The sequence below is a fragment of the Eurosta solidaginis genome, chromosome 1, assembly GCF_040869045.1.
Source record: "Eurosta solidaginis isolate ZX-2024a chromosome 1, ASM4086904v1, whole genome shotgun sequence".
Taxonomy (NCBI): domain Eukaryota; kingdom Metazoa; phylum Arthropoda; class Insecta; order Diptera; family Tephritidae; genus Eurosta; species Eurosta solidaginis.
The window spans coordinates 212,995,483-213,006,291 of NC_090319.1; the positions used below are offsets into that span (position 1 = coordinate 212,995,483).

Genomic DNA, 10,809 nt, shown 5'->3' on the forward strand with positions numbered 1-10,809 from the left:
TTGCTTTGTGGCGGGATAACGTTTTTAACTTTTAAAACTTCTGGGATCTCTTTTCAGTTGGATCCTTTTTAGCGATTTGCTTTTCAAATAATACTTTTACTGTTTTTTAAATCTATGTTCAGCTAGATCGTTTAAGCAGTTTTCGCTTGTTCAGCAAATTTTATGCTTAAAGGTCGAACTGGCAGGATCTTCCTCCAGCAAGGTCCTTAACAGTTTTGCCACTTCTTGACCAAGCAGACAGGATCGCCATATAATATTCTAAATAAATAATGAGGAACGCCGAAGTGTAGCGTTAAAAAGTGATTGTCTTTATTTTAGAATTGTCTTCCCTTTTATTCAAAATTATCTATTTTAAACATACGTAATTACACTAGCACTAATACACTACATTCTTAACATTTACATTCTGAGTCAGCATATTAGTTCGACCTAATTTTAGAAATTGTAACTGTAGAAATATTTTGGCAGGCGCATTGATAAATTTTCATTGACACTCGGTCATGCTATTAACGAATTGGTCAATGCGCCAGTATAAATGTAACCGGATATAGGTTTTGCTGTCGGCATTAGTATGTGATGTTGAACTCCCGCTGCGTTGGGGTAAACGTAGTGTATTTAGGTCGGTATTGTAATGTGAATGCAATATGTGTGGTCTGCATAGAAATTGCATTAGCAGGGTAGAGCATGCTGCATAATGGTACAAACGTATTGATATAAGGGGGCACCATGCATAATGCTACAACATATAAAAATCGCAAACATATCTTCAAATCAACTTTAACAACATCTAACCCCTATTCCAGCTGCTTAACATGCTCAGCTTTCTCCAACATCAACTTCTCATGAGTTTCATGCAGTTCATTGAAATTGTCATTTTTTTACTATCTAAGTTTTGCTTCAATTCTTCTAAAATTATCGCATACCCTATTTTGGCTTTAGTGAACGCATCGTTTAAGGTAAGGCCCCATTGGCTGCACTACGCAGCACTGCGGACTGACTTAGTCCGAAAATTGGATCATGTCTTCGACAATGGGGATAATTACGGGGCAGAATATCATCATATATTGCTATTATATCGAGCCATAACTGCGACCCTTTTCTTCTCCTTTCCTCTTCGCATAAAAATTAAACTATTACAGCTTTAAACTCTATGTCGTCCATTTTGCAAACAAAAATAAACACAAGCTTTTGCCGCAATTTGACGCTGGATTACCGTTTACTGTGAATTACCAAAATATGTCGTACTGTGAAGAGCCGCTGCCGCTACATCGCAGCGTAATGTGCGCTTACCTTTAATGTATTCAGTTGAGCTTCTCTACAAGACAGGTACTCGTTACCTAATCGATTACTTAATCGTTACCGATAACTTGGTGACCAATTTTCGTCTTAAGGGCCCATTACTGATACTTAGCATAGACTTAACTTGGCGTAAACTTGGCAACTTAGCCACTTATTATGAAATATTTGCTACAAAAATGGTGGTTTTTAAGCAAAGTTAATTTTGAGTACTACAATTAATTTATGAGTGTAAAAATTAATAAATAAAATAAAAATAAATGTTAATTTATATGACAAAATGTCAAAATGAAATGGAAACAAACAAATGACATCTCAAAATGTAAACGTCACTTAGAACTTACATAGAAAATCAAAATTCAACAGACCTCTAAGTCAAGTTAAGTGTTGTCATGTTTTGAGTAATCAGTAACATGCAATGTTCGTTTAACAGAACTGTAAGTCACAGTTCTCAAATCAAGTCAAGTCTTTGCTAAGTATGAGTAATAGGCCCTTTAATCACTTTTACATTGATGTCGTGAAAAAAGTAATGCGCCAATTACACGACTCAAGTCTCCTTGTGCCAATCAGCAATTTGCACAAGGATTTGCGCGGTGTGTGCACTGGTTGCGCTATTTGCGCAGAGAACTGCGCTAAAATCAAAACGATTTTGATATCTACGCATGCTGCAAAAATTGCACATGCTTTTTTCTTCATGTGTGGAGAATGTTATACAGTTTACCTGTGGTTTCTGATAACATAACATCGCTTAAAAATTTTATTATCGAAGGCGTACCAGGAATTCAATAAAAGTGAAAAGGCGTAATTATAAATAAAATGGAAAATAAACGCTTCTGGTGCGAGTTTTTCGACTTGTATCGTGAATTAACAGCACTGTGGAAAATAAAGAGTGCTGATTACAGCAATAGAACGCTAAAAACAGCAGCTACCAAAAGATGGTAGAAAAATTGAAGGAAATATACCAGGAGGCAAATAGAGAAATGGCAGTAAAAAAAATTAACAGTTTTCGCACCACTTATCGTAAAGAGCTTAAGAAAGTAAAAGATAGCCAAAAGTCAGATGCTGGGACTGATGATATATACGAGCCCACCCTTTGGTGTTATGATAAATTGTTGTTTTTGGAAGACCAGGAGGAATGCATAGAAGGAACATCTATAATGGATATAAAAAAAGAAGAGCACGTAAGAAGAAATATTAAGAAATAGAGTAATTTACATACAAATCTTGGTAAATTTTCTCTTATTTCAGAAAATGCATATAAAGAAAAAAAAGTTGTCAGAAGAAGACCCGCTGATACAATTAGCTTGTAGCAAACTACAATCAAACGGGAACAGCAACTGTGACTTTGATATGCTGGGAAAATCTTGGGCATTGCAATATCAAGAAATGGACGAACAGCAGAAAGTGATTGCGCGTAAACTTATTTCAGATATATTGTACCACGGATGCATGGGTACCTCCAAAAGAACCATGCTTTAGAAATACAGGATTTCCTACTTACGTCTTCACGTCAGCCACCTTTTTTTTTTATCAATCAACAGAATCTTCATCTGAGTTTATTGTGGCACAAAATATGCTCGACTTTTCGGATCAGGAGGTACCAATGACTAATAATTCTGAAGCGTTCTCCAATCGACGTGGTAGTGATATTTAATGCTTTTATGAGAGCTTCAGTGAGGAGTAATAAATCAAACCAATTTTAAAGTGATTATATTGAACTAAAAGTACAAAGTGAATTATAAGTATTCAGTCATTGTTTTCTTTGCCAAGTGGAATCTATATCATTTATTATTTATTTAAGAAGTGCATTATCATTCAAATGATAATGACAATTCAAGCGAAAATATCTTTTCTTTATTTGTAAATTCAAAAAGTGCATAATAAGTGAATAATAACATGTTAAATCAATAAAAGTAAAAGTATCTTTCTAATTTAAAGTAAGGCGATGTCGTTGCACTTTTACTTTGGCAAATTGGAGGCGGTAAACCGGTGTTATGTTTCGGCGGCTTTGGTAAATGTCGTAATTTGTTTATAACTTATAGGGAATCCACTATGAGCAATGGCAGGTTATTGTCGATGGAGGCGTTTGTGCATTCGGACTGGAACATTTGTGCCTTCTTCTTGTTAATGTTGTTAAAAGCGAAAGTTTTCAATGTGGGATTACCATAGTAATCTGGGTAGTCCATATTGATTGTCATCTCTGGCACTGGCTCACAACTATCTACATATTGTCCACGAATTTGTAGTTCCTGAAAATTGTTATAAAGAAATTTTAAATGCTATGATATATATGAAGCCCCTTGATCTAAACTGTTTTCAATTAGAAAAAAAAGCTCAGATAACTTCGACTGCCTGCGCTAAAGCAATTTTATTTTTCCTTTTTATTTCTGTTACCATTGTGTACACCCGCCGACGTATGATGCTATGGTTACTACTTTTGGTGGGGAAGGGAACTTGAGGTACTCATAATTAACCACTGGTTGGTTTTTCCAATACATTAAGCTGTATTGCCGGCAGAAAACGCCTACACTGTTCTTCGCATCCAGCAACACTTTATCGCCAAAAGTGATGGTTCAAAGTTTACCAACACCCTCAGAGAAACTAGATACAGTTTTTGTAGATTCCTCCCATATCGCCCGATGATAGGTATACACTAGCTGTTTAAGGCGGAAGTTCATGACCCTGATTTGGCGGTCGACAGGGTCTACTATTTCACACGTCACGCCCTCTCGCCAAGGTTGCAGCCTCCGTTGTGAAGTTCGGTCGGATTTTTGCAGAGGGAATAAAAGATCCGTCGACCTTGGGAGGGCGACAAAAGGTGTTCACCGTCGCATTTGGATGACTAATTTTTCAGCTTTCCTCCATATCAGTAAACTTTGATTATTCCTCGCGACTAAATACTGACTTTGTATGTGTAAACAGCGACTAAAAGCTAAACAGCTTTAGTTCATACATTTTTTTATTTTGACTCAAATACAAATGTAAATACACATTATATTAGTTGCTTATTATTATTGGCATTTTTGTTTACGAGTTTATTATACACTTTATCTTGCCATGGAACCGTGGCAACAGAACTAAAATATATTCTAAATTTGTTTCTCATATGTTTTGCATTTACGGATGCATTTCTAATTGCTGTGGAACTTAAAGAATCTAAGACATCTCCCTTTTCTTGCGATCCAGGGGTTTCGAAAGCTTCTGTGTTTTCCACATTTGAACAGGGCTCAGCAGTAAAATATGTTTCACATTTTGATTTACACAAGAAGTTGTGCAAATAACAACACGCCAAAACAAATTTTGTGGATTTATCTGGCGAGAAATTTAAAGTATTCAAAAGGATTCTAAAACGCGAAACCAAGATTCCGAAAACATTTTCGACCAATCCACGTGCGCGCGATAGCCTATAATTAAATATTATATCGCTCTTCTCGAGGGAGTTGTGGCTGAAAGGTTTCATTATATTTTCCATTAGTGGAAATGCGTCGTCAGCAACAAACACAAATGGCATTTTTTCATTATATCCTGGAAGCAATTCAGGTTTTGGTAGTCGTAATTTGTTTTCTTTAAGCTGCTTGAAAAACTTGGTTTGACGAAATAAACCAGCATCTGAAGCTCTTCGATTTGCACCAACATCGACCATCAAAAATTCATAATTTGCGTTTACTACAGCCATCATAATAATAGAGAAATGCTTTTTATAATTAAAGTAAAACGACACCGACCCAGGTGGTTTTTTTATGTTAACGTGCTTGCCGTCAATCGCACCGATGCAGTGGGGAAAATTCCATCGCTTGTTAAAGGCGTTTGCTTCCATCTTCCACTCGTTTTCATTTGTTGGCAACTGTAAGATGATTGAAATGTATTAATTGTTTAAAATATGTAACAAATACCTTTATGTAGTCTTTTAGCTCTTCTATTATAGCATCGCAAGTCTCGCTTACAATCTTGCCGATAGCTTGTGGAGAAATTGCTGTAAGGAATTTTAGGTCCTCAAAACTATTGCCGCTTGCCAAAAAACGCAATGTTAAAGTTAAACGATGACGCGCAGGAATAGCTTTCTTCATCACAGTGTCTCGTTTATTAATTCGATGCGCTACTTTCGACAAAAGTACTTCAAATGTTTCTTTATCCATTCTTACATAATTTTTAAAGTCACGTTGAGACGTAAACTCAAGTTCCCGAAGTAATTTTTTCTGTCCCAATATATTTCGTTTTTTATACCACAATTGTGACCAAATCCGTTTACCCTTTTGCTTTCTTTTCTTTCTTTTTAATGCAATCGAAAGAAGTAAAGCCGCACTTGCCTTCTTTATGCATTTAGAACATATGATTCATTTGTTGCGCTAGTTTAAAATTGAATATTGCGCAGTGTTTTTGAGCCGTGTATGTCAAAATTCGCCTTTGCACAAATTTCGTCGTTTTATATTTGCGCATGGCTTTTGTGTCGTGTATGGGCCGTATAACGCACGCGCTCTCTCAAAATAGTGTACGTGTTACTCGCTTTCTCGCTCTTACCAATTGTGTTTACGACAACCCTTCTCGCTAGATGTTATTTACATCTTGAATTTAGGTATGTTTTCGTTACCACTAACAAAAACATATGCAACAAGTACAATAAGGGTAACTGGCCTGCCGGTTACCCGTACCGGTTACATTCTGTCAATTCGCTTTTTATATGAATGAAATGCGTCCTTTTTCTTTAAATAATATTTAATTAATAAATAATGCATGTTTAAAATGGTTTTTACAGTTAAAATCATGTCCTATTATTCTAGTAATTTTTACACGTGTGTATTTTTATATTTATAAACTATATAAATACATTAACGTGTATTCATAGTCGTACCCTTTCCGAAACCTTGTTTTGAAGTTCTTATATTTCCTGCGCTTGTGGTGTTGCTCATCATCAGTTTGCAGAGTCATATTAGTTTGGAAGGTATAGTAAGATCACACGGAGCGAAATTAGGCAGCATGTCAGGAGTATCACCAGAATCCAAAGAGTCATTGTGATTCATTTCGTCATCTCCGTTTTCTTCCATATCCGGATTCATTCCATACTAGTCATTATAAATAGCTTGGTGTAGCTGTTTTAAAATCACACAATTAACATTTTGCACCACGTCCGTTATATTTATATTTTAAATGTTCTGGTTTCTCTACACGATGCATAAAGTTTAGATACTTTTTCCAATAATGTGCAGAATTTAATTCAAATTCATACATTGGGCATTGCTTCATGATAAATTTTCCATAAATATACTGAGCACTCTTTATGTATGCTCTTTTCTTAACATCTAATTCTGGTCGTGCCGGATATGACAGTTTTGCTTCAAGTTAATAATCCATACTCATACCATTTCCAGATTCTGTTTCAAATGGACCACTCATAATTGCACACCTGATGTGCATTCGCATACATATGTTGCATATGTGAAACATATAACGGTGTACCAGTGGCTTGTTATGCAGCTGACGCTGGATGAAGCATTGGATTTTGTGATGCAAAGTAGGCGACATATGTTGCTGTTGATGGATGTTTATATTGCGGATATTTTGGTGGTTCACTAGTCATTAATTGATTAGAAGTTTCAACTTGTTGTGATTGTTGTTGCTGGCTGCTGATGTGGTGTTAACGTTTGTTGTACAATTTATTCGGGTACCTGCACATATTTTTGTTGTTGTTATGGTGCTGGAAAACCTTCCGATAATGAAAGTCGTTGATTAGTCTAATCTCCACGTAGTGAACTACTCCCATGACCGCGTCCGCGGTACCTATTACATTTGAAGGCGCTTATGTTACAGGCATAGCTGACATCGCTTACATAACGGGTTGACTCTAAAGGGAAAACCAAAACAAAATATTAGAATCAGTGTTTATGAACAACATATTTAATGTAAGCTTTTACAACAACGTGATCGAAGGCTACATCCCCATGGTGTGTGGTGTTCCACCTTGTATAAACGTAGGTACTGGATGTGCTCAACCGTGTAGTTTTATTCTAATTTGAGCAAACGTATGTTCTTACAGCCACAGGTGGAATATTTGGGATATTGCTAAGCGCACATCGTCAAAATCAAATTACCTAGAATGAAAAAGAAACTCATATCAGTAAGGATAGATTAAAAGTTTTTAATATAAACTGAAAAGTGTTCTATAAAAAGGGCTCCAAAATTATCTTTTCTGAGAAGCCAAAGGCACAAGGGACTCAAGGAAAATTCAGATAACTATAATCAGGACCTGGTAAAGTAAGTTCAAGTGTACCTCCACCATGGCTATGCATCTTCCGATGGCAGGGGTACCCGAAGATACTTTGCTGTTGCATTTATAAAGAACATAAAATTATAACAAGGGAGAATTTATTGATGTTACGAAGTAAATTAGACGTGCTGCAAAAAGAAATAAATGCAGATGACTGTGTAATCCATTATGCGAAGTTCTTGAATGGATGTTCAAATTGAAAAGGGCAAAGTACTGCTAAAACTGCTTTCCCCGAGAAAACCTGACTACGCCTATCCTTCCTTAGCAGCAGTGCTGAGCACCAGTTCCGTGTTGGACAGGAAAATAAACGTTTGGTTATCTCCAAGTTGATCATATGATACAGAATATACTCGTTTGCTGCATCTGACCAGTACATCTATTTTTCCCCGATTTTCTGGGCTCAGCAAGGGTTTCCTCCTGAAAGGTGCATTTAGTGCACCATGCTGCCTGGCCGCTCACCGAACACCAGGCACGACGAAACTTGCCGCTTCCCAAGGCAGTCGGTTCTATGTACCGGTCCCACTCGGGATTTTTCCCAACCAAGGACTGTCATTTCAGTGTAACCCCATTTAATTTGTTGCGTCCCTCCCACGGAACTTGCCTCGGGACAGCCAAAGTTTACTCATACTTCTCATGCCTCCAGCGGGTTAGGGAGCTTAGAGTATCCCCGCGGTAAGTGTGCCCGTCGTAAGAGGCGAATAGAATACCAAATTGATTCAAGGGGTTGTGTAGCGCAACCATTTCAAGGGGTTGCCAGCGCAACATATAGCTTCTCCAACCCAATTGTCAACCTCACCTACCCGTGGCGAAACCTGTTTCCTTAACAGCCGGAGCTCTGTCACCCCATATTCCTTATGGATCTACATTTGAAGGAGCTTAGTTAGCTGACATCGCTTTCTTAACCGGTTGAATCCAAAGTAAAAACCAAAACAAAATATAGGTTAGGTTGAACTGGCCGGTTCATGAGGACTTCACATAGACCGAATGAGACTGTAGTGATACCATAAGTTTGTTTTAACGACCAAGCTGAAAACCCTATCAGCAACCAGGACCTATGTTATAAAATAACTCCGTCCTCTTGACAAATACTAGAAGCTTCCTAAGACTTAAGGCACTTGCTGCTTCAAGATCTGATAGCTGTTACACTCCCAATAGCTGGAGTCTTAGCCTGACAAGCGCAGGGCACGAGCACAGAACGTGCTCGATCGCTTCCTCCTTCAACCCGCACTTCCTACATCTGCTATCACTGACCAAGCCTAATTTAAACGCGATGACGCCAGAAGACGGTGTCCAGTCAGAATACCCGTCATGGGTCTGGATATGTGCAAATCACTGTGCAATCCTCAATAAATTATCTATCTACGTTCCGGTAACAAGCACGATTGAGGTACTAGCCCGACAATCTCGGGGACTATTGATATGACTACATTAAACTTTCTAGGGATTGCATATTAGTAATGACCGCAATGCGAAAATCTGTTAAAATTTACCATTCTTCGGGGAATGCTTGATATATAACTTTCCACGTTTTGAATCAGTAATGAAAAGATCAAAATTTACAAAATTTAAACTGGCTGTGGTTAATAAGGTGTTGATGACCTCTCTTAACGCAATGTAATGGCAACGGCACCGCACGACAAATGACAAAAATCTTGTAAATCTACTGATCATAATTAATTTCTCTCTTTCTATGCAGTTCTATGCATACATACATATGTATTTTGCTCTCCAAACGCTAATTAAGGAAATCAATTGATATTTACATGAACTTCTTCTTTGGTATTTGCATTCTTTAGTTGATTATCAACAAAAGCATGACAAATGATCACTAACAAATTCATACATGTTGTTTATATATTTAATATGGTAGGCAATTTACTTACCCTTTCTGGTGCGATGATTCCTGGACAATCGGGCCTGACTAGACGCGATTTATTTTGCCTTGAGAGACCGTGCTTAACGCGAACCATATAATGCTAAGGCACACCTTCGGCGATGTAAACAATCAAAGAAATTTCTGGTTCTAATTTTTCTAGGATAGCAGCAGCAGCTCCCAGTGGCGACACATAAATAAGAGCTGCTTGCGGATAAGTTGCCTTTTTTGCTTCGGCTACCTATTCAATTTTAATTCACATTACATTATCTACTATTGCAATTTTTAATCAATACAAATCAATATAAGTTACCGAAGCAAATACTGGCAAACCAGGATGCGTAGTTCCACCCTTTTTTTGGGGAATTACATCCAACCAGTTTGGTACCGTATTTCAAAGCTTGCTTACCGGTAAATCCTTGGCAAATGACACGTGAATCTGCATTTAATTGTAGGTTTCCTCCTGTTTTGGCATATTCTGAGCTGAATCGCACTCCGACAGAGATGCTATCTATCAGAATAATATAACTTTTTTTTTATTATTTAAAAATGCACATACGTATGGAAAGCAGAAAGTAAATAATGTTGTTGTTGCTGTAGCGATAAGGACATTCCCCGTTATCGACTTTGTTGGCCCTTTGCCGGATGCAGATCGGGTACGTTCCGGGAACAAGCACAATTAAGGTACTAGCCAGACCATCTCGGGAGCGATTTAGTATGATTATATGAAACCTCCTAGGCCATCCCGTCGATTCTATACAACTTAGTATTATTTTGGGCGAAGACCGCCAACCCAGAAAGGTGTTCTGTGCAACACAATTTTTAATTCCCGCTTTCAGATTCTAAAAACGGAGCTCGAAACGCGTCTTTTGGTACCACCTTTGTTTAGGTTGTGCACTGTCTTGTTAAAAGTTTTACAAGACGGTGCACCACCTAATTTTTATCAAAAATTATCAAAGGTGGTATCAAAAGACGCGTCTCGACCTCCGTTTTAAGAATCCGAAAGCGGAAATCTAAAGTTTTACTTCTGTCGAAAGTTATTAACAAAAAACCGTAAAATGACCACGAGAGGGTCCGAAATATGAGGTCTGATCTATAGTTTTTCTTGCATACAACACCTTTCTGCGTTGGCGGCCTTCGGCCGCGCTTATAAAAAATTACCCTGGGTGGGTCCGACACCGGTTTGGGGATCAAAACTAAATGCGCGCAGAACACGTTTCTGCATTAGTGTGTGTGTGTGTAAAACAAATCTGACAAAAAACAACAGCCTCATGAAAATTAGAACCGATTTTTTTGTTTATATCTTTTGACAGAAATAAAATTTTAGTGTTTGCTGGGTTCCACAGTTGTTGTTGTTTTTTCCCGACGCGTTTCGACG

The 10,809-nt window shown here is 37.6% G+C and overlaps 1 long non-coding RNA gene across 1 annotated transcript; it reads right to left on the minus strand.

Moving 5' to 3' along the window:
• Nucleotides 1-6,601: 6,601 nt before the first annotated feature.
• Nucleotides 6,602-9,829, minus strand: LOC137240918 (uncharacterized). Its single transcript, XR_010949863.1, has 3 exons — nucleotides 9,442-9,829; nucleotides 7,206-7,382; nucleotides 6,602-7,135 (listed from the first exon to the last, which is right to left on the minus strand). It is a non-coding gene; the product is annotated as an uncharacterized lncRNA (long non-coding RNA).
• Between the last annotated feature and the right edge of the window lie 980 nt (nucleotides 9,830-10,809).